The sequence below is a fragment of the Periophthalmus magnuspinnatus genome, chromosome 23 (genome assembly GCF_009829125.3).
Source record: "Periophthalmus magnuspinnatus isolate fPerMag1 chromosome 23, fPerMag1.2.pri, whole genome shotgun sequence".
Classification (NCBI taxonomy): Eukaryota; Metazoa; Chordata; class Actinopteri; order Gobiiformes; family Gobiidae; genus Periophthalmus; species Periophthalmus magnuspinnatus.
This window is the reverse complement of record NC_047148.1, coordinates 21,487,476-21,513,666: the sequence shown is the minus strand read 5'-3', so window position 1 is coordinate 21,513,666 and position 26,191 is coordinate 21,487,476. Positions and strand designations below refer to the sequence as shown.

Genomic DNA, 26,191 nt, shown 5'->3' with positions numbered 1-26,191 from the left:
TTACTTCTGAGGTATTAAAGAGGAGGTATTTTACTTCTCTGGGGTATTAAAGAGGGTATTTTACTTCTATGGGGTATTAAAGCGGAGGTATTTTACTTCTGAAGTATTAAAGAGGAGGTATTTTACTTCTGAAGTATTAAAGAGGAGGTATTTTACTTCTATGTGGTATTAAAGAGGAGGTATTTTACTTCTGAAGTATTAAAGCGGAGGTATTTTACTTCTCTGGGGTATTAAAGAGGAGGTATTTACTTCGACGGGGTATTAACTGCTAACACTTCACATATCTAGATCATGTTTCCTTTTATTATTTGCTGAACACGCTATACTCACAAAAAAATATGTATTAACATGTTTTATAAGTCATTTGCTCTCTGTGCTAAGTCCCTCCCTCCTCAGAGCGCCATCTCAACCCAATCAGTGTGCGTCCTGTTTATGAAACTACTGCACATCACACCAGGTTTGTGAAGTTGTTGAGTACAGTTTTATATCATACTTTTTGTATATTCACAGAGAATTGCCGTGTGGGAGTACGGGTGACGTAGACTTGTGGGCGGAGCCTTGTACAGAATCTTACAGCTAACCGTAAGAAGAGGTCAAATAGGAGCCGGGGAGAGATCGCTGAATTACTGAAACACGCACGGATGACATCTAAAACCTCTCCAGGCACGTTTTTGATGAGAGAACGACGTTATAACACGGGAGAAAGCTAAAAAAAACATCAATTTTGCTTTAATTACAAAATATTCGATCAACGTTTTCTCCATCAATCCAAACTTTGCACCATCACAAAGGAGCACGGTTGTTACCAGGCCTCAAACCAATATAAATAAGTTCATTTTGCACAATAACAGGCGCGTATAATTTACCTGTCTGAGCAGAATCATCATATAAAAGTACATTTTCGAGTCGCTGTAACGTCCCGCTGTGTGAAATATAAAAGCACATTTCATTAGTCTGTTTCAATGCACCATTTCACATCAGCGTTTATGACAGAGCTTGTCATTTGAATATTGCCGTGGTGTTATTGCAGAGTAGATTAGCCACAGTGATGGGGCCGGGACGCGGTGGATGACATTTACCCTTGAGTGCACATGGTCAAAAGAGGAGGATGTCTGCCTCAGGAAATCACAGAAAGACAAGGGAGGATTGTATCTGCTTTAAACAGCCTTATTCATGCTACAACTCCTCCTCCATTCTGGTTCATTCAAGGAAATTCAATCTCCATTCTGGTCCCGTCACACGCTCGGCCAATCGGCTCCTCTGGCCCGTGTGGTGGGTAAGTGTCCCGCCTCATTCTCTAAACTTCATAAGAATGGGGAGTCTTGTTCGTCTTATTTGTATTCCAAAAACCCGGGGAGAGAACAGATCAGAGTGGAATGAAGCCGCTCGCCTCGAGACAGGTACTCCCCAGAGAGCAAAACCTCATATTTTCCATTTCCTTAACGACTGCTGTATGGACTGAGCCGAACGCGGGTTACACGAGGCGAGTAATGCGGTTTTGTTTGTACTTTCAGTCAAGGACAAACCAAGGAAAAAAAAAAAAAAGGCGAGGTAGAAATGGACAAATCAACGAGTTAGTAAAAAGTATCCAACTGTCCAAGGATCTACGTGTACATCATTAGACGAGTCCGACGAACGCAATACGTAAATAAAAGGCGTGTTAGCTTCAGTGTAGTTAGCTCGTCCCTTCAGACAGTTAAAAGGCAAAGTCCAGCAGTAATCTGACCAAAACTGAAGAAGTGTCTTGGACGAGCAGCGAAACGTTTTGTCCAGTGACAGATTTGAGTTTCTTTATACACTGCCTGGCCAAAAAAAAAAAAAAAAAGAAAAAGTTGCCACCTGGATTTAACTAAGCAAATATGTTATGTTTGCTGCAGTTGGTCCGGTCTAGGTTCAGCAGAATGAGGTCAGCTGACACCTGAATATACTGGACATCATTTTCACACATGGATTGTCCACCACAGAGTCCAGACCTTAACCCCACTGAGAAACTTTGGGATGAGCTGGAGAAGCTGCAGCGTCAGACTCGACCAGCATCAATGCAACCTCTTGGTGGAAAAATTAACGCACCGAGGATGGAAATACGTCTCAAAATCACTTCATTTTCAGATCGTATCCAATCCACACAAGCATTATCATCACAAAACGCGTATGCAAATGTGTATCTGAGTGACAGAATCTCAACTGTCTGCTCCTGCGTCTAAATTCAGAGGTTTTCGCGTTCACAAGTCTTGAAGGTACAGATTGTTCCTGAAACTCGTCTGAACAATGCCGTGTAACGTTATGTCTACTCCCGCCTAAGTTTCACACGAGATGCAAACTTTAGTCTCGAAGGGATTGTGCAAATTCTCTTCACAGACAGCCGCCTTCTAACCTACGCTAAAAAAAAAAAAACAAAAATCAAATCAGACTATATGTACTGAAACTCAAATATCTATTCAGTGACCCGAGAATTAGCACTTTCTGGAAACGAGCTATAGATCCGTCTGCGTTCTCCACAGAGGGCACAGACTTTCCGCTCGTATGTTTTATTCTAACATTTATGACCTCCTGGCTGTGCGAGGTGAAGGCAAAACAAGGCGATAGACAATAGTATGTAAATAAACTGTACCCGTGGGCATAAGTAAAGTGAAAATGAATACTGCCCGGCGCCGCGCTGCGAGAAGGCGTGGTAATGCTCGACACTTGCAATCCCACCGAAATAGCAAAGAAATTGGACGGTGGCTTTGGCTAATTTCATTTCTACTGGATTCTTTTCTCTGTCGCGCCTATAAACCTTGTATTTTAGTTTTAAAAGGGCTCGCTGCGGCACCCTGACCTTCAAGAAAACATGGCTGAGCAAGCAACACTCGCCTTGATAATTAAATTCTCTGGTTGGTCAGCAACCAATCAGCTCGAGCCTGGGAATCAATGGCTTATTTTAAAGAGCAAACTAATTCACTAATGGTCAGAGTTATTCCAATTTACCTGGCGGCTGAATTATTGTGTCTAAATCTATTGTGAGAGAAGGGGGATCGATGCTGGAGGTTAGAGGGGTGGTCCTGTAGAGCGGCGCGGGCAGGACTGATAGCTGCTCGTTTAAACTGCACAGAGACGGGAGCCGCTTTATGAGGGGTTTCTTCGAGATGACTGTCTCGGCCGTAAAGCAAAGTAATTAATAAGTGTTGGGAGCGGGCGGAGGCACGTGAAGACGACAGACGACAGGTACAGTAGCATCCGAGCGTGGTACTCTGATCGATGAGGCTCACACTGGAGTAATTACATTCAGAGTGGAGTTTCATAACGTGTTTGGGAACAGGGATAATAAAAACACACCGCACCTCATTTTCATTTTCAGTCTGTTTTGTTCTTGGGATATGGTTTTATTTCTTGCTTTTTTTTTAGTATTATAAATGGGATATAATATTTGGATTAAAACACAAAAATGTATTTAAGTAAAGACTCTTTCTGGGGACTGCGTTAAAATGGATAGTTTACGTTAGAGCTACGCAGTTTATCGCATTTTAATCAAGATCCAGTCATATTTAATCGTCAATCGTCATACATATCGGCCTTTTAAAGTGAAACTAAAGACTAAATCCACTTTTTTTCATGACTAAACTGTGTCTGTGATGTTTTAACAGCATTATCTACTGTTTTTAGTCATATTTTGTCAACAAACTCTGTACATTTGCAGCGTTCTGCTCAAAAACGCTTGAATTTAAGTATTGTTTTCAGTGACCTCTGCTATGTCTAGTAGCTGGTGACATCGCAAATGACTGCCCCGATTACAGACAGGTGTTTGTGATCACAAACACCTGGCTGCAGGGGCGGAGTTTGAGGCGTAGATACACGTTTGACCAATCGTTTTTGCACCTCTAAACTCCTCCTCCATCACTCTTTTGTTAGTTTATGTGTTTCAATCGAGTTTTACAGCGATTCCTCTCTTAGAACATGAGGTTTGGAGCAGGATTTAGACTTAAAATGAAGAAATTGTGTTATTTTTTTTGCGTTAAATGCCAACGATTAACTATTTGTACTATTTATTGCTCATGTTTGGAAAATTTAAGTTGTTGATTTGTTTATAACGAGACAAAATCTAATCAATTTCTAGCTTAAAGATGAACAACCCCAACTACCACCATCACCTTAAGGTACTGCACACGTTTGAGTATTCAGCGCGTGTTCGTTGTCTCCTATCTAATTAAGAACATTGCGTAATTGTGTGCGTGTTTGTTCAGCTCTTTAGCGCTTTAACTTTTTGCCTCTGTATTATTATTCCGAACAACAGTACAGATATTTTCCACCTCGGCGCTTAAGCGAGTTCATTACTTGCCTGCTTTCTTACTACTCCACAAAAATAAAATAAAAATATCATGGGAGGTTTGAGCTGATGTGACAAAAGATCTTCCCCCTTCACCTGCTGCAACTAAGCATTTTACTAAAGGAAAAAAAAAAAAAAAAAAAGAGCGTTAGCTAGCACAGGAGAGCGATTTGTCACCGCATCCACCACCGCCGCTGTACGCTACCGCGGCTGCATTACAGATGAAGATTGATCATTTGTCAGCTCGCAAATTGGCTTTCAAGTGCTTTCTCTAATTACTCTGTGGTTTTATTGATGAGAAACCACCGACTGCTTCCCTTCGATTTACCTCGCTGGGTGCAACCTTTGTTTTTGGAATATGTTGTATCCCACCAATTTTCTCCAGAAGGCACTGGACTGGTAAAAATAAAATAAATTAAACGGTCCAAAAACGCTTCACGTGCAACAGATTTGGCACACTTGTCCAGAGAGTGCGCAGTGAGACAAATGTGAGATTATAAAGAGCGGGTTTTTTCCATCTCCTGAGGTGGTCACAGTGGAAATGCGGCCGCACGAGCCCGAGACGTGAATCAGGGGCTGGGAGCATGTAAATGACACTGTTCACCACACACTCCCTCATTCCTCATGCATATAAATGTCAAGTGATGTTATCCACTGGCCGCCCTTAAAGGCTCCCGGCCAGAGGAAGGTGTGACGGGGACGGATTTCAAATGGGCCGAGTTCTGTCTGTTCAACCGTATCTCCGATGGCGTTTGACATTTCATACAGTAAAGATGAACTATACGATGTGATGCAATGTTACGGATTTAAGGCCGAGTGTGACGTTAGAGTTTTGAGGGCGTTATGTTGCAAAACCGTCTTAAATTTCACTGTTTACTTTCTTAACCGAGTCTTGTTTAGCTTTCACTTCATAAATGCGATAGTTTGATGTCACCAGCATGATAAATAATGCATAACAAAGCAAAATTATGTCAGTTTTAAAAGGGAAAAATGCATTATCAGTTTGACAATAGTATGTTTAACTATGTATACAAGCCTTTTCATAATACGCATGATTAAAGGCACATTAAAGCTCACCGTAGACTGTAATCACTGGTAGAATGACACAACTTGTCCCTTTCTCTGCCCCCTTGATGTGTTATAATGACTTGCATCTGTAATATTTGATTCAAATTGGCCGTCAGTGCGCGGGGAGCGGGGCCGGGTGAGCTGTTGCACGGCAACTGTGTGCAGCTGGAATCGAGTCGCACAGATTTTTTAGTCCAGGGCCGTAGACGTGGGGCGTATCACCTTATCAGAGGGTTTCATTTACACATTTTATTTTAGTCATATCATGGTTTTGAAAGGAAAAAGGAGGAAAAAATCCCAGTTATTTGCTCATCGAGGGTTTAAAGTGGTACGCAGCCCGGTCAGAACAGTGTCAGACCCATCTCCCTCCCGCCGCCTCTACTAACGACTTGTTCAGTGAAAAGAAGCAGGACAGAGAGGAAAATATTTTGACGGTACATTTTGTGTTTTCATGCTGCTTCTCTAACCTTTCTGTGACACACCATTCTCACATTTTTCTGTAGGGGGCGGAGTTCCTGACAGATACTGAACAACAACTGCTGTCCTCTCTGGCATTATGTTCAGAGAGCTTTTGTCCAGCTGCAGCGTGTTATTTTTGTTCATCTTTGCCTCTCTGTTTACTCTCGGCGCACTCTGATGCAACACCTCTCTTGCATTTTCCTGGGGAGGCTTGTACTTGGACTTGAGCTGTTGCAATTTACCCTTTTGTCGATACACTGTTTTTTTTTGTGAGTGGAACTACTTAAGCTATAACGACATTTTCTGTGGTTCGCAAACACCCATAAGACAACGCTGATAACAATCTAACACGACCGACTTTTGAATCATCAACTCCAACACCAGCTCCTTAAAACCAGTCGAGTCGAGTCTCCCTTGGGCTCGTTTTCTCCAAATCCATTGTCGTTCTGGTCTTAGTTGTTCACCTTTTACTTGTTACGTCCCATCAACAAGACAGTGTTTAACCCGCCCTGTTAAATTTAGTGACTCAATTTGAACTCGCTGCAATTAATTTCGCCGCAAGTTAGATTTGAGGTCAATAATTCATCGTAGCATTACCATTTCATCTGTTCTGTTGTAAGTTTTTTTTATTCCCCCTTTGCTCCGTTCACCCACAGGCTATGCCATCCTCTGCATTTCTACTAACTCCATATCTCCCCAACAATATCCTGTTTATACAATATTCCAATTTTGCACTTTGATGAATGACTAACTGCAGGAACTCGGTGCGAGAGCTTCCTTATCACACTGACCGCCTTGTTTTGGAGGCACAAAAGGAGAGGCGAGTTAAGAAGGTGCTCAGTGGCTCCTATTGTTTCTTATTCAGAGCTATAAATATGTAGAATGAAAAGGGAAAGCAGCGGAACAGGCACAGACAGTGGCTTCCATAAATCAGCAAAATCTGCAGAGACGTGGAGCAGATGGCAAAAATAGAAGAAAAAAAAAAACGCTGTTCCCATCTCAATTCCTTGCAGATTAAGCAAAAGCAACACTAAACTGCACTGTACGCCCTGTGCCAGTACTTGCATGAATATCAAAAATGGTACTGGTGATATCAGTTTCTCCACCAGACACGAGTGAAATGTTATTAACCCGGTGTCACACTCAGGGCTGTGATTACAGGCAGGACTGAGCAACGCAGCAGTAAAGAATGGATGTATCTGTTAAAGAAAAATAACTGTGTGTGTGCATGTCCTTGTGCATAGACTGTATTTAATGACATTACTTTTATTCTTTTAAAATCTTCATTTAGTGAGATGTAATAGTGAGCCTTAAACTTCACTTCAAGTACTAGTAGAGTACAGTAAAATGGTCTTGGGATTCATATCGTCTTAAAACTCTAATAATGATTCTGACAGAACAAAGCGTGTGCTAACAGTGACACTGGGGACATGTTTCCTGTTGCACACACAGCCCCCTCTCTCTGCTCCATGTCCTACATCCTATAGATACGTCATATCATGCAGGAATAGCCTACAGAAAGAAGCAGCCAAACTGGGAGAGGGAAAGGAGAGCTAAAAGCCCCTGAGCAGGTGTCCTTTATCTGCTCCCACATACCCTCACACATGTGTGCAAAGGCGTCCCAGCACACACTCTCAGGCCTGATATGACTAAAAGGATTTTGGATTTCTGCTGAAGGAGGCTTTTTCTTTTGGGGCCATATTTCATCTCTTCCACGAAGGTTATTGTTGGCACGAAGCGTACCCTTGATATGGGTTATGCCAACCCACTTGTACCCATTGGCCATGTTCAGATTGGAAATAGACTGCTCTTGACCTCTTCCCTTTCAAATTTGTTCCACTGTCGTTCTATTCTTCCTCTTCCGCTGACCTTTTGAGAGCTGTAGCTCAGAGGCTTTTGCCACAAGGCTTCTGCTCTTTACCCACTGCTCTGTATCTAATGTGAAGGTATGGCTTTGAAAAGAGAGGGACATGTGCAACTAACTCCAAGACGACGGTTTGAATTCTACAGTCTATAGAAAACATTAGACTGTTTGTGTTTTTTATGAATCAAACTCTGTATATTTACTGAGTTATTGGGTGACATGATGTTTTTTTATTATTAATATTAATAACAATCAAATATCCAGGTAAATATAAACAGAGGAAAACCAGGGAAGTCAAATTATACATTTAACATCAATCATGAAAACACAATTAGAAATGATATAAAAGAACAAACACTGAAACAAAACAGAGGAAAATAATATTGTCAAATGAAGCCTTTTCTGCAGAGATTACATGTTTTTAGCCTTTTTGTTCTGAACCTCTTTTATTGTCTGGAGGAACTGGTGTATTTCATTATTGTAACGATGAATCCATTTGGTTTTATGTATGTGGCATTCGTCCAACATAATGAGAGCGTGTATGATATAACAGAAGTGTTTGAGGATGGAGGGGTTGATGTCACATTCCCGGTGCTCGGTTTTGTGTAATGTTGGTTGTTTAATAAAATATGGGTCCGTACAACCTATATCTGACTCATATTTGGTTTCAACATGGAGATTTATTACGACTATAGACTTCTCACAAATATTGAGCTTAAAGAGATGTGCTATGTGATATTTTTGGGTATTTTCTGCACTTGCTATGAAATTTCTTCCGTTTTTTTCGATTCAAACTGAGGAAAACTAAGTACCTGGGTTATCTGAATTATTAACCGCCCTCGTTCTTGATGGCTCACTGCTAAAACCAGAGCAGTTTGAGGCTAATTCTCCCTCTCCATGTAGGAAAGTGCTATGTAGCCTGCGCCTGGGCTCTATTGCACTTTTTCTGCTGGCTGCTGTTCCTTGAATATGCCACGTTGCCTCTTTGGTGCCCTACATTGGTGTCATGGAGGTGTGCTGAGCCTGCACAACACCACAGAGGCCAGCGCTCAGGCATGTTCCAGCTGGATCACACCCTCCATCATTAAAACTAACAGTGGCTCTATCAGCAAGGTGCCATCCAGGTCTCCAGGGGGCAGGCAGGAGCGTGTGAGCGGCTCTTGATCATGTGTGTGTGCGGTGTGTGTGTGTGAGCGGACGTGTTCTGTAAGGATAATTATGTATGTCAATAGGACGCTGGATATTTCTTGTTGAAAGCATCACTATATACTGTACCAGACATGTAATAGTCTAATAACTCACTTGGTTATGCGTGTTTTTAGAAATATAACTATTTTTTATTTATTTTTCTTATAGATTCATTAAAAAAAATTACAAAATCTGAAATTATGTGTGTTGAAAGTATAAAAGAATATAATAGTTTGAATATTTTAATTATTTGGAACCTCTTTTTAAAATAATCATTCATTTTGCGTCGGAAAAACACACAAAATGAAGCAATAAAAATCAAAACGTTCCAACAGAAATATTACGGCGTCTATGTAATGTTCGATAAAATGTTCCCTTTATGTTTCAGTGTAATGAGTCAATAGTAAAAAAAAAAATCGATTTAAGCCCCAGAGTTAAGCTAAAAAAACAAAGTACTGGCACGCAGCACGTCCTGGATACAGTCAAAGTATCTTCATCATATTCTAACATCATATTTATAATTCATTTGCAGAGATTCGCTGGCGTTAACCCTAACAGATGCGTTATGGGGCAGCGTTGGGCGAGCCACTAGACGCAGCGCTGATTAAATCATGTGAGATGCCTCTGTGTTTGTGAAGTGCGCCGTGCATCTTATTCCAGGCAGCGCACTGTCAGCATTTTGATTCAAGCACAAATCTGACTGAAACACAAATCATCTCCCCGTCTGCTACCGGCGCGAGGCTTGTAAGCTTTCGCAGGCTTTTTGTGCTAAAACTGCATTTCAGCTTTTACAAATAGGTCTACTGTGGGCTGATGTGTCTAAACAATTAACCGCTTACTCAAACCCGGAATCAAATATACCAGTAATAGCAGGATAATGAAAAAACAGAAAGACTTGGTGCACGGAGAGTCCATTTTATTTCGCAATTTGGATGGAGCTGCGAACAGTGCGGGTTGCCAGGTTGGCACACGGAGACTGCTGAGAAAACAAATTATTCACATCAAGTGACTCTATTAATGAATTTGTGCCAATATCTCTTCAGAGTTGATCGCGGGTAACAACTGCGTCGGTGACTGAAGAGTTTCAAAATGAAGTCACTTTGGAACGAGGTCGCGTTCACTTTCTCCTCAATCAGACCGTGCACATGAGAGCTCCTCGAAAATCAATGCCACGTGAGTAAGACGTCTAATCAGCGACCGTTTAGCGCCACCTACGTCTTTATTAGAGCGGTGGATGTTAAGTGGATCACGGTATTGCGCTGACATAAAACAATTAGCTTCTGCGATGCAACGATGTGTTCTGCAGTGCGAAGAAGAAGAAGAAGAAGAAGAAAGCGTCCCCACAGGCTGAAGCAGAAAGACCTGCTTATGCAAACAAGTGTATTTCAGATTATTGCAGCAACCGAAGTTCATCTGAGGGAAGTGGAAAAAACAGAAGCAGCGATGAGAAGCAAGGGATGTCGATGAACAAAAAAGAAGTGTGTTTCCGCGTGATGAAAAGATGCAATCCAAAACAAATATATAGAATGAGGAAAATGCTAAAAACTGGAAATCTGGATGCTAAAAAACACGAATAGGCTGTTTTTTTTTTTTCTTTTCTACCACTTTTCCAAATTCCCAGATAAATCAAATGAAAACCTTTGGTCATTCTCTTTCTAAAAGCTTTAACCCCACTTCCGTCTCAAACCTCTGTGGATTCTGCAGCGCCAGCTCCATAATTGTCCTCACTTCCTCAACCCCCATCTCTTGTCAGCCCTTTTCCCCTCCCTTTCCTCCCTGGTGTATCACCCGCTCCGCTCCTGTCACCCCGAATCCTTTTAAAACAGTATCAGGGCAGTGCCAATTGTTCCCCCACCTCTGATATAATAGGTACTTCCTTATGGTGTATGATCACGGGTGTCGAGATTAAAGAACGGGTTTAGTGTCTCCCAGCGGTGGACGACGGTGGACGGATTGAGAAGATAGCGACGTGTAATTACTGATAAATTTGGCACATGGGTTGTCTTCCCTATACACCTGGCCTGCGTGTCAAAAGGGAGAATCGTGAAAGAAATAAGGAGGAAAAGTTGACCACGCCAGCCAATTTTTCTCACTGCTGATATTGCACTTAAGTTCAGCCAATTCAGGGCCAATTGACTGACTTGGGGCTTTTACTCAACCTCCAATGGCCTCCGTTTTGTAAAAGTGGTTCTCTCAGCTCTCCGAGGCAGCAGAGGGTAGAACACAATAGCACAAGTTCACGCTGCAGAGAATCAGGAAGCTCAATTTGTAAACGTGGTACGAGCATAAGAAGCTCCAATCACTTAGAATGTAGTGAGCGGAGCACGTGTAAGGGCAGAGGCAGGCGGCAGCTGTGGGGACGGCCAGCTGGTTGGGGCCGGTCCAAGCACTCGACGCCGGGCTGCCAGGTGGTATCCTGCAGACACGGTGGAAGAAGAGCGGCGGACTGAGACCCGAGCGAAAAGACAGCGAAAAGAGGGTATCGCGTGCCTTGTTTTCATTCATAATTAACAGTGACACTGACCATATCGCAAATGAAAGAACTACAACTGAGTCAGGCCTGATAAAGCAGGAACTCATCTTGAATAAATGGAAACACGGCTTAGGATTAGTGTTTAGAGTAGCGTATTTTCTGGACAAGTCGCACTTTTGTTTTCTTTTTATAGTTTGTTTGAGGGTGCGACTTATATGTGGAATACAAGTCGTATCTGAGGATATAATTTCACATCTTCGTTACGGTCACACTGACAAGCTGACAATTGCGTTTTTTTTTCTTTATTATTATGCATTTTTTGACTTATACTCCGGAAAATCTGAATCAGAATTAGAAGACTTTTTATTGCAAACACAGCTCAAACTTTGGTGATAAAGTGCAGCTTAAAAACACTGAATAAGTACAAATAAAAACATGCATAAAGTAAAAAAAAAAAGATATGCTTAAGGATAAAATAAAATACTTAGAGGTAGATATGTACAACGACATAACACTGCAAACATGGATGATTAAGGTGAGCGGTTTTGTAAAGTGTCCAGTTTAGTGCAGATAAAATACGGTAAATGAGCATTAAAAGTGTTCATTATTAAGTAAATCTTCAAGATGTTTAAGGTGTTGCTGTTACAAAGTGTTACCAAATATGCGGTGGTGGAACATAATGGAGTAAAAGTGGTAAAGTGCTGGACTTAAGTAAAATACAGATACCTAAATTTTTACTTTAGTACATTTTAAAGCAGGTATTTTTTTAAATTTACTTCACTATTTATTCTTTCAGAGCAGGTATCCATTTCTACTCCACTACATTTTCTGAAAAGTAAAAGTATTTTTCATTATTGTCTGAGATCTACTGAAAAGAAACAGAAAATTAAAAAAAAACTATCGATTAAATTGTTTCTGTTGAACAAGATTCAGCACAAATCACCACATCTGAAGCTTTATTAGATCCCAAACTCTGCGCAAAATACTTTAACTTTTTACACTTTAAGTACATTTTTAAACAGATACTTTAATACTTTTACTCCAGCACATTTTTTCCTGATACTTTAACTTTTACTTGACCATTTTTGTGCTGTGGTATCTGCACTTTTACTTAAATAACAAAACCACTGCAAATATGTGTAATTAGTACGTTTAAATAATGAATAACAGAGGAAAACGTTATTTGAGAGACAGTATACTTCCTCAAATAAACACCACGTTGATTTATTTGTTTGGGATTAAGAGCTTTTCTGGACCTACAAAGGCTTGGTGCAGTAACAGCCGTCGAATAGCTATCGTGTGGAGGTGGTCTTATAATTTTGACCCCGAGCAGCCGTAAAGACAAATAATCCACGCATCTACAGCTTGAAAGGGTTGTTTTCATACGAGCGACCTAAAAAGTACTTACATTAGAGCGTTAACCCAGAATTTCTTATGCGCCGGCCTTATGATCCAGCAGTGACCCTCCGCAATCCTATTGATTTTACGTCATGTACAAAAGTCTGCAGTGGATGCACAGAATCTACTGGAGACGAGACCCAGACGAGCAGCAGCGGCGCATGTTCATGAAATCTATAGTAAAGGAAATGGTTTTGTGTGTTTAATTGTAACCTCCGAGGTCTCTGCATTGCTCTGGTGTAATGTATTCACTTCTGTACATCATTTTTAGTAATGCTGTGTTTTATGAGCTATAGGTTTTACATTATGCATGAGCTGGAGGAGGAGGAGGAGGAGGAGGAGGAGGAGGAGCGCTGGCCCCAGAGGCGACCTGTGTATGTCAGTGTGGCCTGGGGAACACTATATGTTTTATACAGAAGATTTTCAGCCTGGTCACTTCCTCCTAATCCTCATAATCAGAATCATGTGAAACGCATGAGAAGCAGAGGAGCTCATTGGTCATCTGTCATTTAGAACAAAATTGAATGCATTTCTTTAGATTGAGGTGTTTAGTGCTTCCCTCATGGATTTAGCAGATGTTCTGAATACTGCAATGTTTCTCAGTCCCTTTATTTATTTTTCTTTTTTTTCCCCTTAAAACCCCTTAGCATTCCGGGTCATTTTGGTGAAAATGCCTTTGTTCTGACCTCTCCAAATTAAAATGATCACATTATTGAACCTTTAGTAGTAACTGCATAAGTTTGGGGTCTTTGTAAAGGTAACACCCTATAGTTTTACCCCCAGGTGTCAGAATCACTATAAGTTTGTGTGCTGAGCATTTATACACTTTGGAACACATTAAAAAAAATAATCTCACCCTCGCCTAAATTTTTTTGTGAAAATTAAGGTGTAGAAAGCTGCAGTAGGAGCTGGGGACAAAAATACACTATATCAAACCTGACAAGATTGTTGATCACTTACATTTCAAATTTGAGGTCAATACCTATAAAAATGAGTTTTACAATCATTTTATCATCAGTAAGTCCAGGCCTCTCCAAACCTATCCAAATGGAGACATTTGGAGAACGTTTGGAAAAACTGCAATAACTTTTGAATGTTTCAACCCACAGACATAAATGAGGCTCCACTGAAAACTCACACTGAGAGGAATCTGTATTTGTTTATGTCCTTAGTTGTGTCATTGTGTTTTTAGGCAAGACACTTCACCCAAGTGGTGTGTGCGTGATGATTGGTGGTGGTCGGGGGCGCAGATTGGCATTAGCTAATGCTAATGATTACACATGATACACATTTGACCCACAATTAAGTCAATAGCAGAATAAACCACGTTCACAGATCAGGAACAGCATCCAGTCCATCAAAACATCAGGTCCTCTGCTCCTGAGTCCATGAGATCTTCACTTGGTTCCACGAACCGCTCCAGGTCCGAGATGATTCTAGTTTAACTTGTACAAACATCCACAGTGTCCTCGGCCGCATATGTAGCATGTATTTGCGTGCTAACTTATTATTAATTAACTATTAATCAAAAGAAAAGTTACTGTGTGAATTGGGCTGAGTTTGACTGAGATTCGACTGCTGGAGCTGGTGTAGTAAGAAATACAAGCAGGAGGCAGGAATTATGTTGGTGCTGGTACCGTATATTGAAGTGAATTATATTACAAAATAATATTTACAGAAACAAAAATAGCAAAACACAAAATAGTAATAATAATGACAACAATAATGAAAACCCCGAATATTTACAGTCTGCAGATTTGAACAGTAAGATGTGATCGGTAAGTGCACTTTAAGTTCTAGTTGGTTGAGATGAGTTGGTTGCAACAAAAGGAAAAAAATGAAAGGAAGTTAATCCGTACAGGTGGCGTCCACTTATTACTGACTTCAGTATTTTAGAGTATGTCTTTGCTTAGTATCCATTTGTATTGTTCATTAGAATAGTGTCCATTGACTTTGATTATAGTTAAAAAGTCAGTAAAAGATAGAAAGAGTGGAGCTGTGTCAGCTCCTACCAGACCCGTAGGATGATGAAGCTGTAGGTTCTGGTCTCGCCATCATAATCAAGAACACCTGGCCTGTATTTGAATAAACACGACTAAATAAGTGACTTGAATAAATAAAAATCAAATGTCTAAAGTAATTAACCTGAGCTGAGTTCCATTGTGTACACAAAATAATGTACCATTCAAATACAATTAATCAATTAACTGCAAATAAATAATCTTTGAACACGGTGCTGTGGCTGTAGCTCATAGCTGCAGTGTTAACCTCGCAGGTTTTCACATAAACACATTCAAAATAAACATTTAGCAATAAATGGTCTTAAATTAGTGGCATAAACATTAAATAGTCATTTCACAACAAAGTGCTAAATGCTCCAAAAAGGCATTAAATGTGTTTTACAATGAGCACAAACAAGAAAACAACGTTAGCCCGAGCATGCTAATGCTAAAGCTAATTAGCTTAGCATCGGATGCTAGCAGCACTTTACATTCATTCAAACTCACCAACTCCCCAGTTTAACATCCATGATGGCGTCACGGACTCCCCACGGACCGGAGGTTTAGATCTACAATGTTCAGAGTGGAACTATTTAGTTTGTTGAAGCTTAAAAACACAGAAAAGAGCGGATGTTGTAAATTGTTTGGGACTGACCTTTTCACATCTGCAGCTCTAACCCGGAAGAACCGACACAGAGTGAAAAGACGCTCTGCTGTGATTGGCGGACTCGGGTCACGTGATTAGGGGTGCGGTTACGTAAGGCACGTATGAGACACGGAGGGCAGAAATAAATATATAAATGTAGCTTTTATATAAACAAGATTTAACGGCAGGTCAAAGCAGGAGTTTAATAAAACATTTTTTTAATAGGACAGAATTTTAACCTGGGTTACACGTACTTCCTTTGTTTTGTCCGTTTGCCATGTTTAAAACGCAAAACTGCTGCGTAAAATTACGCAATTACGCGCGCGTAATTTTACCCGCGGATCATTGCATCCAGTCTCCTTACGCGCGCAGCAAACTCGGTCTGTTAACGCTAAACCCCTGCATGTCATGCGCCGTCATGTTCCGCAGTTCATGGACTTTAAGGGGAAAACATCACTAAACGTGTGTAATGTAACAGCTTGACTCTACAAGGCGGAGAGTGGGGCGTACTCTGTCGGTCATCTGTAGCACTGAGTCACTGTCCGCGGCTCCAGTCACCCACAGCCCCCACCTTATTGGCCAACTTTGGTGTCAATCACAAGCTAACAAGTTTGTTTTGCACTGAGGAACAAAACTGGCGCTGTCAGAACTTTATTATGCTTGAAATCAACAAAAGAAATGCAAAGATGTGTAGATTGTTTGTGTGGGTGACGCAGAAATACACGTACACTGCTGTAAAGTTGTAACGTAAAGGCGACGGCCCGCCCGCGGACTCTCAGAACGTTCAGTGGTTTTAGGCACACATATCTGTTTTGATACAGACTGACCATGCGTGTCCCTGATTGGCTAATCCACCTCTCCAGTCTGAACTGAATCTGAGATAATAAACACTGCCTGGTCGAAAAAAAAAAAAAAAAAAAAAGGTCACACACTCTAATATTTGGTTGTTCCACCTTTAGCTTCGCTGTGGCATTGTTTTGATTTCGCTTCTGCAACGTCACAAGATTTATTTCCATCCATCGTTGCGTTAATTTTCCACCTGTTGCATTGATGATGGTCGAGTCTGACGCTGCACAAAGCTTCTCCAGCACAAAGATTCTCAATGGGGTTAAGGTCTGGACTCTGTGGTGTGAAAATGACGTCTCATGCTCCTGATCCACTCTGTCACAATTGGAGCCTGATGAATCCTGTCAAAAATCCACTGATGGAATAACCTGGTCATTCAGTTTATTCAGGTGTCAGCTGACCTCATTCTGCTGAACCTCGACCGGACCAACTGCAGCAACACCAACATATTTGTTTAGTTAAATCCAGGTGGCGACTTTTTTTTTGGCCGGGCAGTGTATAAAAGTATTGGAGAATCCTGTATCCTGGACTGACCAGGCTGGTAGTGGCAAAGGAAGAACATGAAAACTCCACACACATGGGCCCTTTTTGCTGTAAAGTGCTACAGCGTGTCCATAAAGTCTCTTTATAAGTCAAAACATTTATTACAAAGATGATTGATAAGACATGTTAATCAGACTTGTTCTGTTTTCAGTGGTTTCCAAAGTCTCTAACTCATTTATTACATCTATATGAGCTCCATTTGTCACATGAAGCATCAAAACGGGACTATATTTCTTGCCGTGTTTCGCTGCAGCAGAGTCTCATCAATGGTTCAGTCACATCTGTATCTTTTGCTTTAGTTCAGTAATGTCCCGTATCTTTGTTCGATACTTGATATGTTTAACACATCCAACAAACACAGACCTCAGTGTGGTGGGACCATCTCACTGGAAAATGACAGTTGGTTGAAGGTTTGAAGTTTTGGAACCACAGATTCAGTCAAAAGGTTGAGGTCGACACGTCTTAGGTTCATTCAAAAGGCGCCTCTTTAATCAACAGGACGTCTAAAGCTTTTATAACCACTGAGTACAACAGAACAAATCAAATGAACATATCTCATCAATTGTCTTGTACTTTAGACGCTGTGGCACTGATATTTCTGAAAACGAGAAAAATATCTGCGAATTAAACAAAACACAACTTAACTTGGTATCTTTCTGGCGACGCTATAACATCAAACTCGATAAACTTCACAAAAGTCCAAAGCGCTGAAGACATTCCCTAAGACTTGATGCCCGCAGAGCCATAAGTACGAATATGAAAAGACTTGATAATATAAATGAGTTCATCTCCTTCCACTTAGCTCCACATAACTCAGAAATTGGTGATGTAAACTGGCTTCTATAGTCTCACGCTGTATCTTACTAAATAAATTGGCAATAAATTGAGTCGATTAGGCAAAATCAGGTCTAATCATGAGTAATAAGAGGGTCATTTAAAGTCATAAAATATGTTTATTGTCTTATAATCTGTTCAGAACCTGCAGCAAATCAATTTTACATTCAGTAAGTGTTCTGAGGAGTAATACTGCCTTCCGGTGTGAACGAGACTTTGAATTTAGATAGTGTAAAGGCTCCAAAAGTTAAAACGAGAGTATATTTAAGTACAATTCCTCAATGCGGAGCGGAGCCACACGTCAATGAGATGCACCGTCGCTACCGCAGCAACACACGGCCCATTTCAGAGGTTTGACAAGGATCGATATCGATATTTCACACGATCATTACGAGCAAAAGTGCTGAAAGAATTGCGCGTTCCAGTCACATACAGCTATAACGTTTTAACGGTTCGCCAACTGGGACACATACGATTGGCATCTGTAAACATGAAGGCATCGCGCAGTAAATTCTAATTAATATACGCATCTCCAGCCTGGCATGTTTTATCAGTGTACACACAGCCACACCTGGAGGATTGTGTGCAGCGGCAAGGTCAAGAACATAAGAAAACCCACAGGCAGGACTTTGCTGCGTCAGGTCATTTCAGGGGCGCTATAGAACAATGGCTTTTACTGCACCGTAGACGTACAGCGTTTAACCTGGAGAGGATGTAAGTTTAAAGAAGCCATATTATACTTTTATTATGCGCTTTTTTATATTTGGTTCATTGTAAACTGAGATATTGATTTAAAACGGCGAACAGAAAGACGTCCACCGACTTTGACCTGTCCAAAGCTGCAGGGCTGAACAGTGCTGCCTCATCGTTATTCAAAAACGCCTACATGTGTGATCCAAAGTCTGTTATTATTATTATTATTATTATTAATTTGACATCACAAGTGGAGGAGTACAGGTATTAAACACACATTTTCTGAGTATTCAAGCCTCAGATGCAAAATGCTGGTGACTGCAACATGTTTGAAATAAAAAAAATAAAAAATAAATAGTTTGAGGAAGGTAATGATGAGGAACACCATTATAACACGGTTAAAATCTCATAAAAGTTTATTTTAAATACTTTTAGTATGCGTTTTTTTTATATTCATGGTGTTATTTCACTGTTTTAGAAAATTGTATCGTTGAAAAATGGCTTTTTGGATCCTACATGTGTGATCCAAAGTCTGTTTTTATTATTATTATTATTAATTTGACATCACAAGTACGTAGAGAGCAGTGAGATGGAGGAGTACAGGTAAAAAAACACACATTTTCTGAGCATTCAAGCTTCAAATGCAGGAAAATGCTTGAAATACTTGAAATTAAAAAATAAAAAATTGTTTGAGGAAGCTAATGATGAGGAACACCATTATAACAGGGTTCAAATCTCATAAAAATTTATTGAAAATACTTTTATTATGCGAAAAATTGCTTTTTTGAATCCTATATGTTATTTATTTATTTATTTATTTATTTATTTATTTATTTATTTATTTATTTATTTATTTATTTATTTATTTATTTATTTATTTATTTATTTGACATCACAAGTACATAGAGAGCAGTGAGATGGAGGGGTACAGGTAAAAAAAAACACACCTTTTCTGAGCATTCAAGCCACAAATGCAGAAAATGCTGGTTACTGCAACATGTTTGAATTAAAAAAATAATAATTTGAGGAAGCTAATGATGAGGGAAAACCATTATAACACGATTCAATCTCATAAAAGTTGATTTTAAATAACATTTCCCCTTTAACTTTTCGCTCTACTGTTCCTATTTTAGTGTGTAAACCAAAGCAAAGATGTTTAGAGCGACACACCAACGCTGCACTCGAATATAAGAAGATATGAATACAAAAAGTGCACTTGACACGCGAGTATATGGTTATAATACTCTAATGCAACACAACAATATACAGATTCCACTTTAGACCTCCCTATACCAGACAAGACCAATAAAACTCTAATAATGCAGATGAAAACGAGAACTCGAGCCCCCACAGAAAATTGGCAATTGCAAAAAGAAAATTCACGAAGGTCTGGTCACAGCTGCTCTTCATCTCCATACAAATTGGGGCCCTGAGATATTTTAGCTCTGAGAGGGCACCATTTTGTTTAGAATGCCTCAGACACAACTCTGAGACTGGAGCGGATCAAATTACTGTATAGTGCTGCAGGGAGCGTGGGGAGGCAGCAGTGAAGCAAATTAAGTTAAAGGTTCTATGTGTAATAGCCGGGCCGGAGCCGTCTGCGATTGTGCACGACCACGACAAATCAAAACATCTTTCCCCCAAAACATGGCAGAATAGAACAGACCGGTCTCTCCAGTGATAAATGCTCTGAGATATTGCTCTGGGTTGTCTTTTTTTTGTGTGTGTGAAACAGTAATAACATCCTGACAGAGCTTAATGACTCGGAGTTGGCAGTGTGCATTAGCCTATATTCCAAAAGTACATGGAGGGGGTTGGAAATTAGCGTTTAACAGAACTAGATACTCAGAGGAAGTAGTGAAACTGACAAAACAACATATAATTTACTCACACCTTTAAGACTGGACCTTTTCCGGATAGTTTAAGGGTAAATAGTTCGATCTGGTCATTCTAAATAAACTATTACGTTCAGTTGACATGTTTTATGACTTTTTCTTGACCTTAACTTTCCTAATATCATCTGTTCTTATGTATCTCTAGTCTAGCGCCCTCTAGCCTCTTTGACGGTATAAATAAATCCACAGTTTGTATTTACATTTGCGAGCGGAAGGACGAAACGACGCTGCGCTTTGACGATTCTGCGCAATTGATTCAACAAACGAGACTTTTTGATTCAGGAAAACTTCGCTGTAGATGTCGATTTTTATGTTTTTAAGGTTTTTATTATTAGAAATTCCACAAACACATGACTTTACGCTGTGATATTGTCATTAGAGTCGTGTGTTGGGGCATTTCGATGGCATCAGAATAAGGTTAGACACAACATTATCACGTTTAGAAATCAAAGCAGCAGATTTTGGCAAGTTGAGCGATGTTCTATGTTCTTCTACGAGTCAAAACAGCACGTTTTTGTACTTTACAGTCGCCGATAGCTTTACAGAGGCTGGTCCATGTGTCTTGTCCCAGGAAAAACAATGACAGGTGACAGTCCAGCGAGGTTTATGGCCTCTGCTTCATTTGGAAAGTGTAGCAACGTAACATACAGTGCCCTCAGTGAAGAGCAGCGTCATCTGTGCATTACTTTAATCACAAACTTAGCTCTGCTTTTTTAGACTTTACCACAAATGATGCTGAACAATCGTCTGCTCACAAACAGAATGAATCAAACAGAGGCAGCAGCTGAAATCCATGTTCTGAATGACTAGAGATTTATAAAAAATAAAAAAAAACTGGGACTATTGTGGTGCTTTTCAGAACCCACTTCTGCTCCACTGTGGCAATCCAAAAAATGTGGATTGCATTGGCTGCGGTGACCAATCTGAAACCAAGAATAAGACATAAATTTAAAAATATTAAACCATCATCCCCACGTTAACCACAGTGAGCCAAATTTTAAAATAATTCCTCGTTTTACTCTCTGTCAAGAAGGTTACTCTCTCAGATCTCAAAGCTCTTTTCCATAAGACGTGAATAAACACTGTGCAAACGTTGTGTCTTTGAGAACATAACGGGCCCGTGTTAAACGTATGTGGAATCTGTTGGACGTTATAACAGCGGAGCACAGGTCACGACGAGCCCCGAGAGGAGGTCAACTCATCCATCCTCTCCAAACACTCAGCAGCATCACCGAGGCTTCGTCACATGTCAAGAAATCGCCCTCTGGTTTGGTTCAAATAAAAACAGATATTTTCTCTTCTCACCTCATGGGATGCAGCCTTCTGGCCACTAGCTTCAACCACATAAAAACATCGCTTTTACAAGAAGAAGAAAGCTTTTGATCCGAGCTATCCACAGTCCAACGCCGTTCCATCGCTGTCAAAGGGAATTTATAATTAAGAAGTTGGACAAAAAGAGGAGAGTTTGCGCGAGGTGAACGGTTTTTATGATTATTCTTGGAGGTTCACGTACCCAAGTTGCGAAAGCCAGTGACCTCGACGCCGGAAGTTACGTTCCTTTTGAGTCCTCGAAAGCATCATCAACATCAGGTCACATAAGCCCTGACACAAATATGGCTTTCAGCTACTGTTGGCATTTCAATTTTGGCAAACGTGTATGGATTTCTCTTGCGTTCAAAATGATTACATGTTGCCAGCACTTTTTTTTTCTTCTTTTTTTTGCTGTTGAAAAGCCCAGCAGCTGAAAAAGACCTGTATTCTTCAGTCGTTTGCGCTGCAGCCCTGATTATATCCACCAGACAAACAAACACAAAGACAATACATACATTTTAAACACTATTTTGCGTTACCTTGATGCCATTGTGCGTTTTAATCACTGTGAATTTAAGGGAAGGAATTAATCGCATCAATTTACACTGGATTATAACTCCCTGCTAACAATAAAAGCTCCAAATTATGTCTAGTTCGATTAGGTAACTTGTAATTTGTATTTCCATGGTGTTTTTCCCACTACTGATGGTCCATGATGATCGTAAACAGATCAACACGACAAAACCGTATTACGCTAATTAAAAAAATTAAGAATCCAATCTTCACCGTACATTCCCCCACATGTGGCATCCATCAGTTCTACGCAGCTTTGTTCTTTTTTCACCCCAGACTCTGCTGTATTGTTATTCCAGCTTTGAATACAGCGAATCAGAGGCATTATCGAGAAACTGCAGCGACAATCAAGACAACAATGTTACCGCAAAATACAGATAATGCTTCAAAACAGCAGCAGCTTGTCTAATTCCATTGAGCTGCTATCAGTATCACGCGCACTTATCTCGCCTTTAGGCCAAACTGTGACACCTGGAGAAGAAGAACGTGAGCTCCCCTCGCAGTCAGCCAGGAGAACAGCAAGCAGAGTGCAAGTTTAGAGAACAAACCAGGGGGAACTTTGAGGTGTCACAAGCAGGAGAAAATGACACAGGAGTGCACAGAAGACATGATGAACGCACATGGACAAGTGGATCCAGATCATTGCTTACAAATACTGACTCAAAACAGTACAAAAAGACAAATAGGACAGAGGAATAAGGCTGTGTGTGTCTCTGGGAACGCGTGACAGTCACTTTGAGTCACAGATGAACCGGTCCAGAGCTGTGAGTGAGGAAAATAAGACAAAACTCCTGACATAAATGAGCCTAAACGCTGCTCTGACTCTGGTTTGGCCTGTACCTGCGCGCGTTACACCTTCCCTCGTGCCTGGCGGCTGTGATTTTGCCCGTCTGTGTTGAAATCATGTCATTTTTTTGAGCTGTTACACGTCCGTTTTTCTTTCCCTGCGGCACCGCGTCGTCCAAAGATGCTGCCTCACACACACACACGCACACAGAGCTCACACGCAGCACCCAAGCCGCACATAATCAATAAAACAAACCATTTGCGTAATGTTTGGACACTGTAGCGCCTAAAACATCAGGGCTTTGGACAGTGTGGGTTCGTTTAAAAGGCGACGACATTGAGGCAAAAAAAGCGTGGAGTGAAAGGACACGTTACAGGACGCAGAGTCAAACATGAAGCCAAAGATTTAGCCATAAAAAAAAAGGGACAAAACCCCAAACCGGCCCGCGCAGTAACATGCTGACCACGCAACAACGCCATAACTGTGCCCCTGTGATGCGTTAAAGAGACACCTTCCCTCTGTTTCCCAAAGAAAAACACAGTAATGCCATAAAAACGCGCCGTGCACAGTGTCTCGTGTCTTATGTCTTACCTAAAACTGACTCTCCCCTCTTCTCGGTAGCTGCGGTCCAAGGTTTGTTAGTTGTCGAGCCAACAACTTGTGCTGTAGCATATGTATCCAGTGCTCATGCTGGTGGCTCAGTCGGTGATGTTGGATTGCGGATGGTTTGGCAATCCTTTTCATGCTCAAGGGGAAAAAAAAATCCTCTTTTTCGGCGTGGTCTCTGGCATTGGCGCGCTCTAGGACGAGGAGAAGGAGCGAAAAAAGGTGGAAAAAATAACAAGTAGCGAAGTCCGTGCGCGGGGAGAGAGGAAAAACGGAACTCTCGGGATGATTAGGGAGATTTATGCCGACGTGTTTGCTTTGAACTCTCTCTTTTTTTTTTTTTTTTCTCTTCCGTAGGAGCAGGAGGAGGATGGATCTCGAGGAAGAGGAGAGGCTGGGATGCACAGACCGAGGGCGAGAAAGGGGAGGGACAGAGAGAATACAGTCGCGTATTGTAGAGGACGGTCAGAGCAGACAGTGAAAGGGGTGGGTCCGGGCGCGATGAGGCGGAAGAGAGGCGAGTGGGGGGGGGGGGGGGGGGACAGGACGGAGGGTGGGATGAGGATAGAACGCGCTGTCGTGACTTTTTCATGCTTCTGGGTAAATATTTAGCCCGGCGCGGCACATGCGTAAAACACGAAGGCAAAACGAGGCTGTGTGCTTGAAATACAGGCTGTAGGTGATGGTGTAGGCTCTGATAACACGTGTAGGGTGTGTGCGTTTAAAGAAGTGTTTGGTGGTGACTGATTGGCCAGAATAGTTCACAAAAACAGTGACATTTAGTTAGGTCGAAAGGGACAAGTTTTATTTGTAGTAAGAGTTGGAATATTGTCGCTGTCCGTGGTCCTGAAGTTGGAAAACAATCAATTAGACCCATAAAAAAGCCCATTTTGGAAAGAAAACCGAGTCTAGTGGTGTTCTGCAGACAACAGCAGCAGGAATATGAGGATTTAAGTTTAACAGATGAGGTTAGACTATTTTTTACATTATCCAAAGACGCTACACAACATAGAACACAAGAGGTTGTTCAACGAAGTGAGAAGTGAGGACTGCGTCTGTCGGCTGGCCTGGGAACGCCTTGGGGTCCCACTGGAGGAGCTGGAGGACGTGTCTGGGGTGCGGGAAGTCTGGGAGTCCCTGCTTAGACTGCTGCCACCACGACCCAGCGCCGGATAAGAGGAAGAAAATGGACGGATGGATGGAAGACGGCTCCATCGACTCCAGTTCCGACTCACTTTCTCGCCATTTTGGTCTTAAATGTTCGTATTAACCCGCTCTACGCGATCCTGGAGTGTTTTTGTTTCGCTATTGTGTCTATAAATCGAGATATGAACATTCTTAATATTACTTGTTCAAACTAATAATGTTCCTCTTCAAGACAAATCAACAGACCAAATCAATCCACAGATCATAACCAGTTTGCGTCACATGCTAAAAACAACATATATGGTTTTGTCTCATTAATAACACATCTACACACAAGCTCCAATCCATGTTGAAGTGCACATCTTCTTCCGTTAACTCCCCAGGACATGACTTTCTAGACTCGGACAGCATTATCGCAGTAGTGGACAGCTCTCACTATAGTCCTCCAACGGTCCACTCAGAGTCAAGTGTCTCTAGCATCCACCGAGGGCCACAGAAAACGTGCTACCGCTGCTGTTACTGCTGCATGGAAGTCAATGAGGCTCAATGGATTAATGCAGTCATTACCAAATCATTAGAGTGGAAGTGGCGCTGACACGTGACAGGTTTTCTTTGCCAGACTAGACACGAAGCACTGCGGGTTCGGGCAAATGGTGCAGCATTAAAGTCCAATTGGCCGTAGCCCTTATAATGCAAACCCGCTGCATTTTATTGGTTATTTTAGAGTTTTAAAGTGCTACTTGAAAGTTCGTGTCGTTTCTTTGGTGTGTGTCGATACGGTGTGACGTAAAGGACACGTGAAGAAGACAGCAGGGGAGACGGAAATGTGGATTTTCCATGACGTGGACGTTGTGAAGGAAATTGAGCTGATGAGGAGGAGTGACAGCTAGCGACTAAAATATTGTCACCCTGATCCAACTGACCAGAGAGTCTCAACATTTCCAGTAAAATTAGACAAAAACAACATCTTAAACATTCAAAACTAGGTTAAAACACACGTCAAACACCAAAACATACCTAAAATTGTATATTTGCCATAAAAAAAACTGTTCTATGCTATGATTTCTGAAAATATAATTAAAAGGAATGAAAAAAAACATAAGGGCTTGGGGTTTTGTCGCTGTCCGTGGTGCTGAAGTCAGAATAACATTAACAGTTGTTGAAATGTTCGTTGAAATACATCAATAAAACGTTGGATAATTTCTCCCACGATTGAATAAAACCCACTAGACTTTTCTCGGATAAATATTCAAACTTTTAATAAGCCTAAAAAAAAACGCCTTTTCTGCAGAACAAACTATAGAACAAACTACAGGACAGCGCACGTTGACAGTCATGATGTAATTATCGGTCTCTCATGCCACCGTATGCCACTCTAACCCTGCTCTTTATCTTCAGGCTGTCGAGCAGGAATACGATCTGGTTCTGCACAGACCTGGCTCCATTATCCACATAACTTCAGTAATTGTGCCATATTTAACCCCCGCTGAGACACCAACACTTTTGTATGAGCTAGATTTACTTGGACTTTAATGATCTCGAAGCGGGCTCCTTGTTA

The 26,191-nt window shown here is 41.1% G+C and overlaps 1 protein-coding gene across 1 annotated transcript in view; it reads right to left on the bottom strand.

Moving 5' to 3' along the window:
* brinp1 (bone morphogenetic protein/retinoic acid inducible neural-specific 1) overlaps positions 1–23,840 on the bottom strand; it is a 107,155-nt gene extending 83,315 nt beyond the window's left edge. The window contains exon 1 of the mRNA XM_033989207.2: positions 23,473–23,840. The gene's annotated coding sequence lies outside the window, so the exon portion shown is untranslated. The remainder of the gene's footprint in view (positions 1–23,472) is intronic.
* Between the last annotated feature and the right edge of the window lie 2,351 nt (positions 23,841–26,191).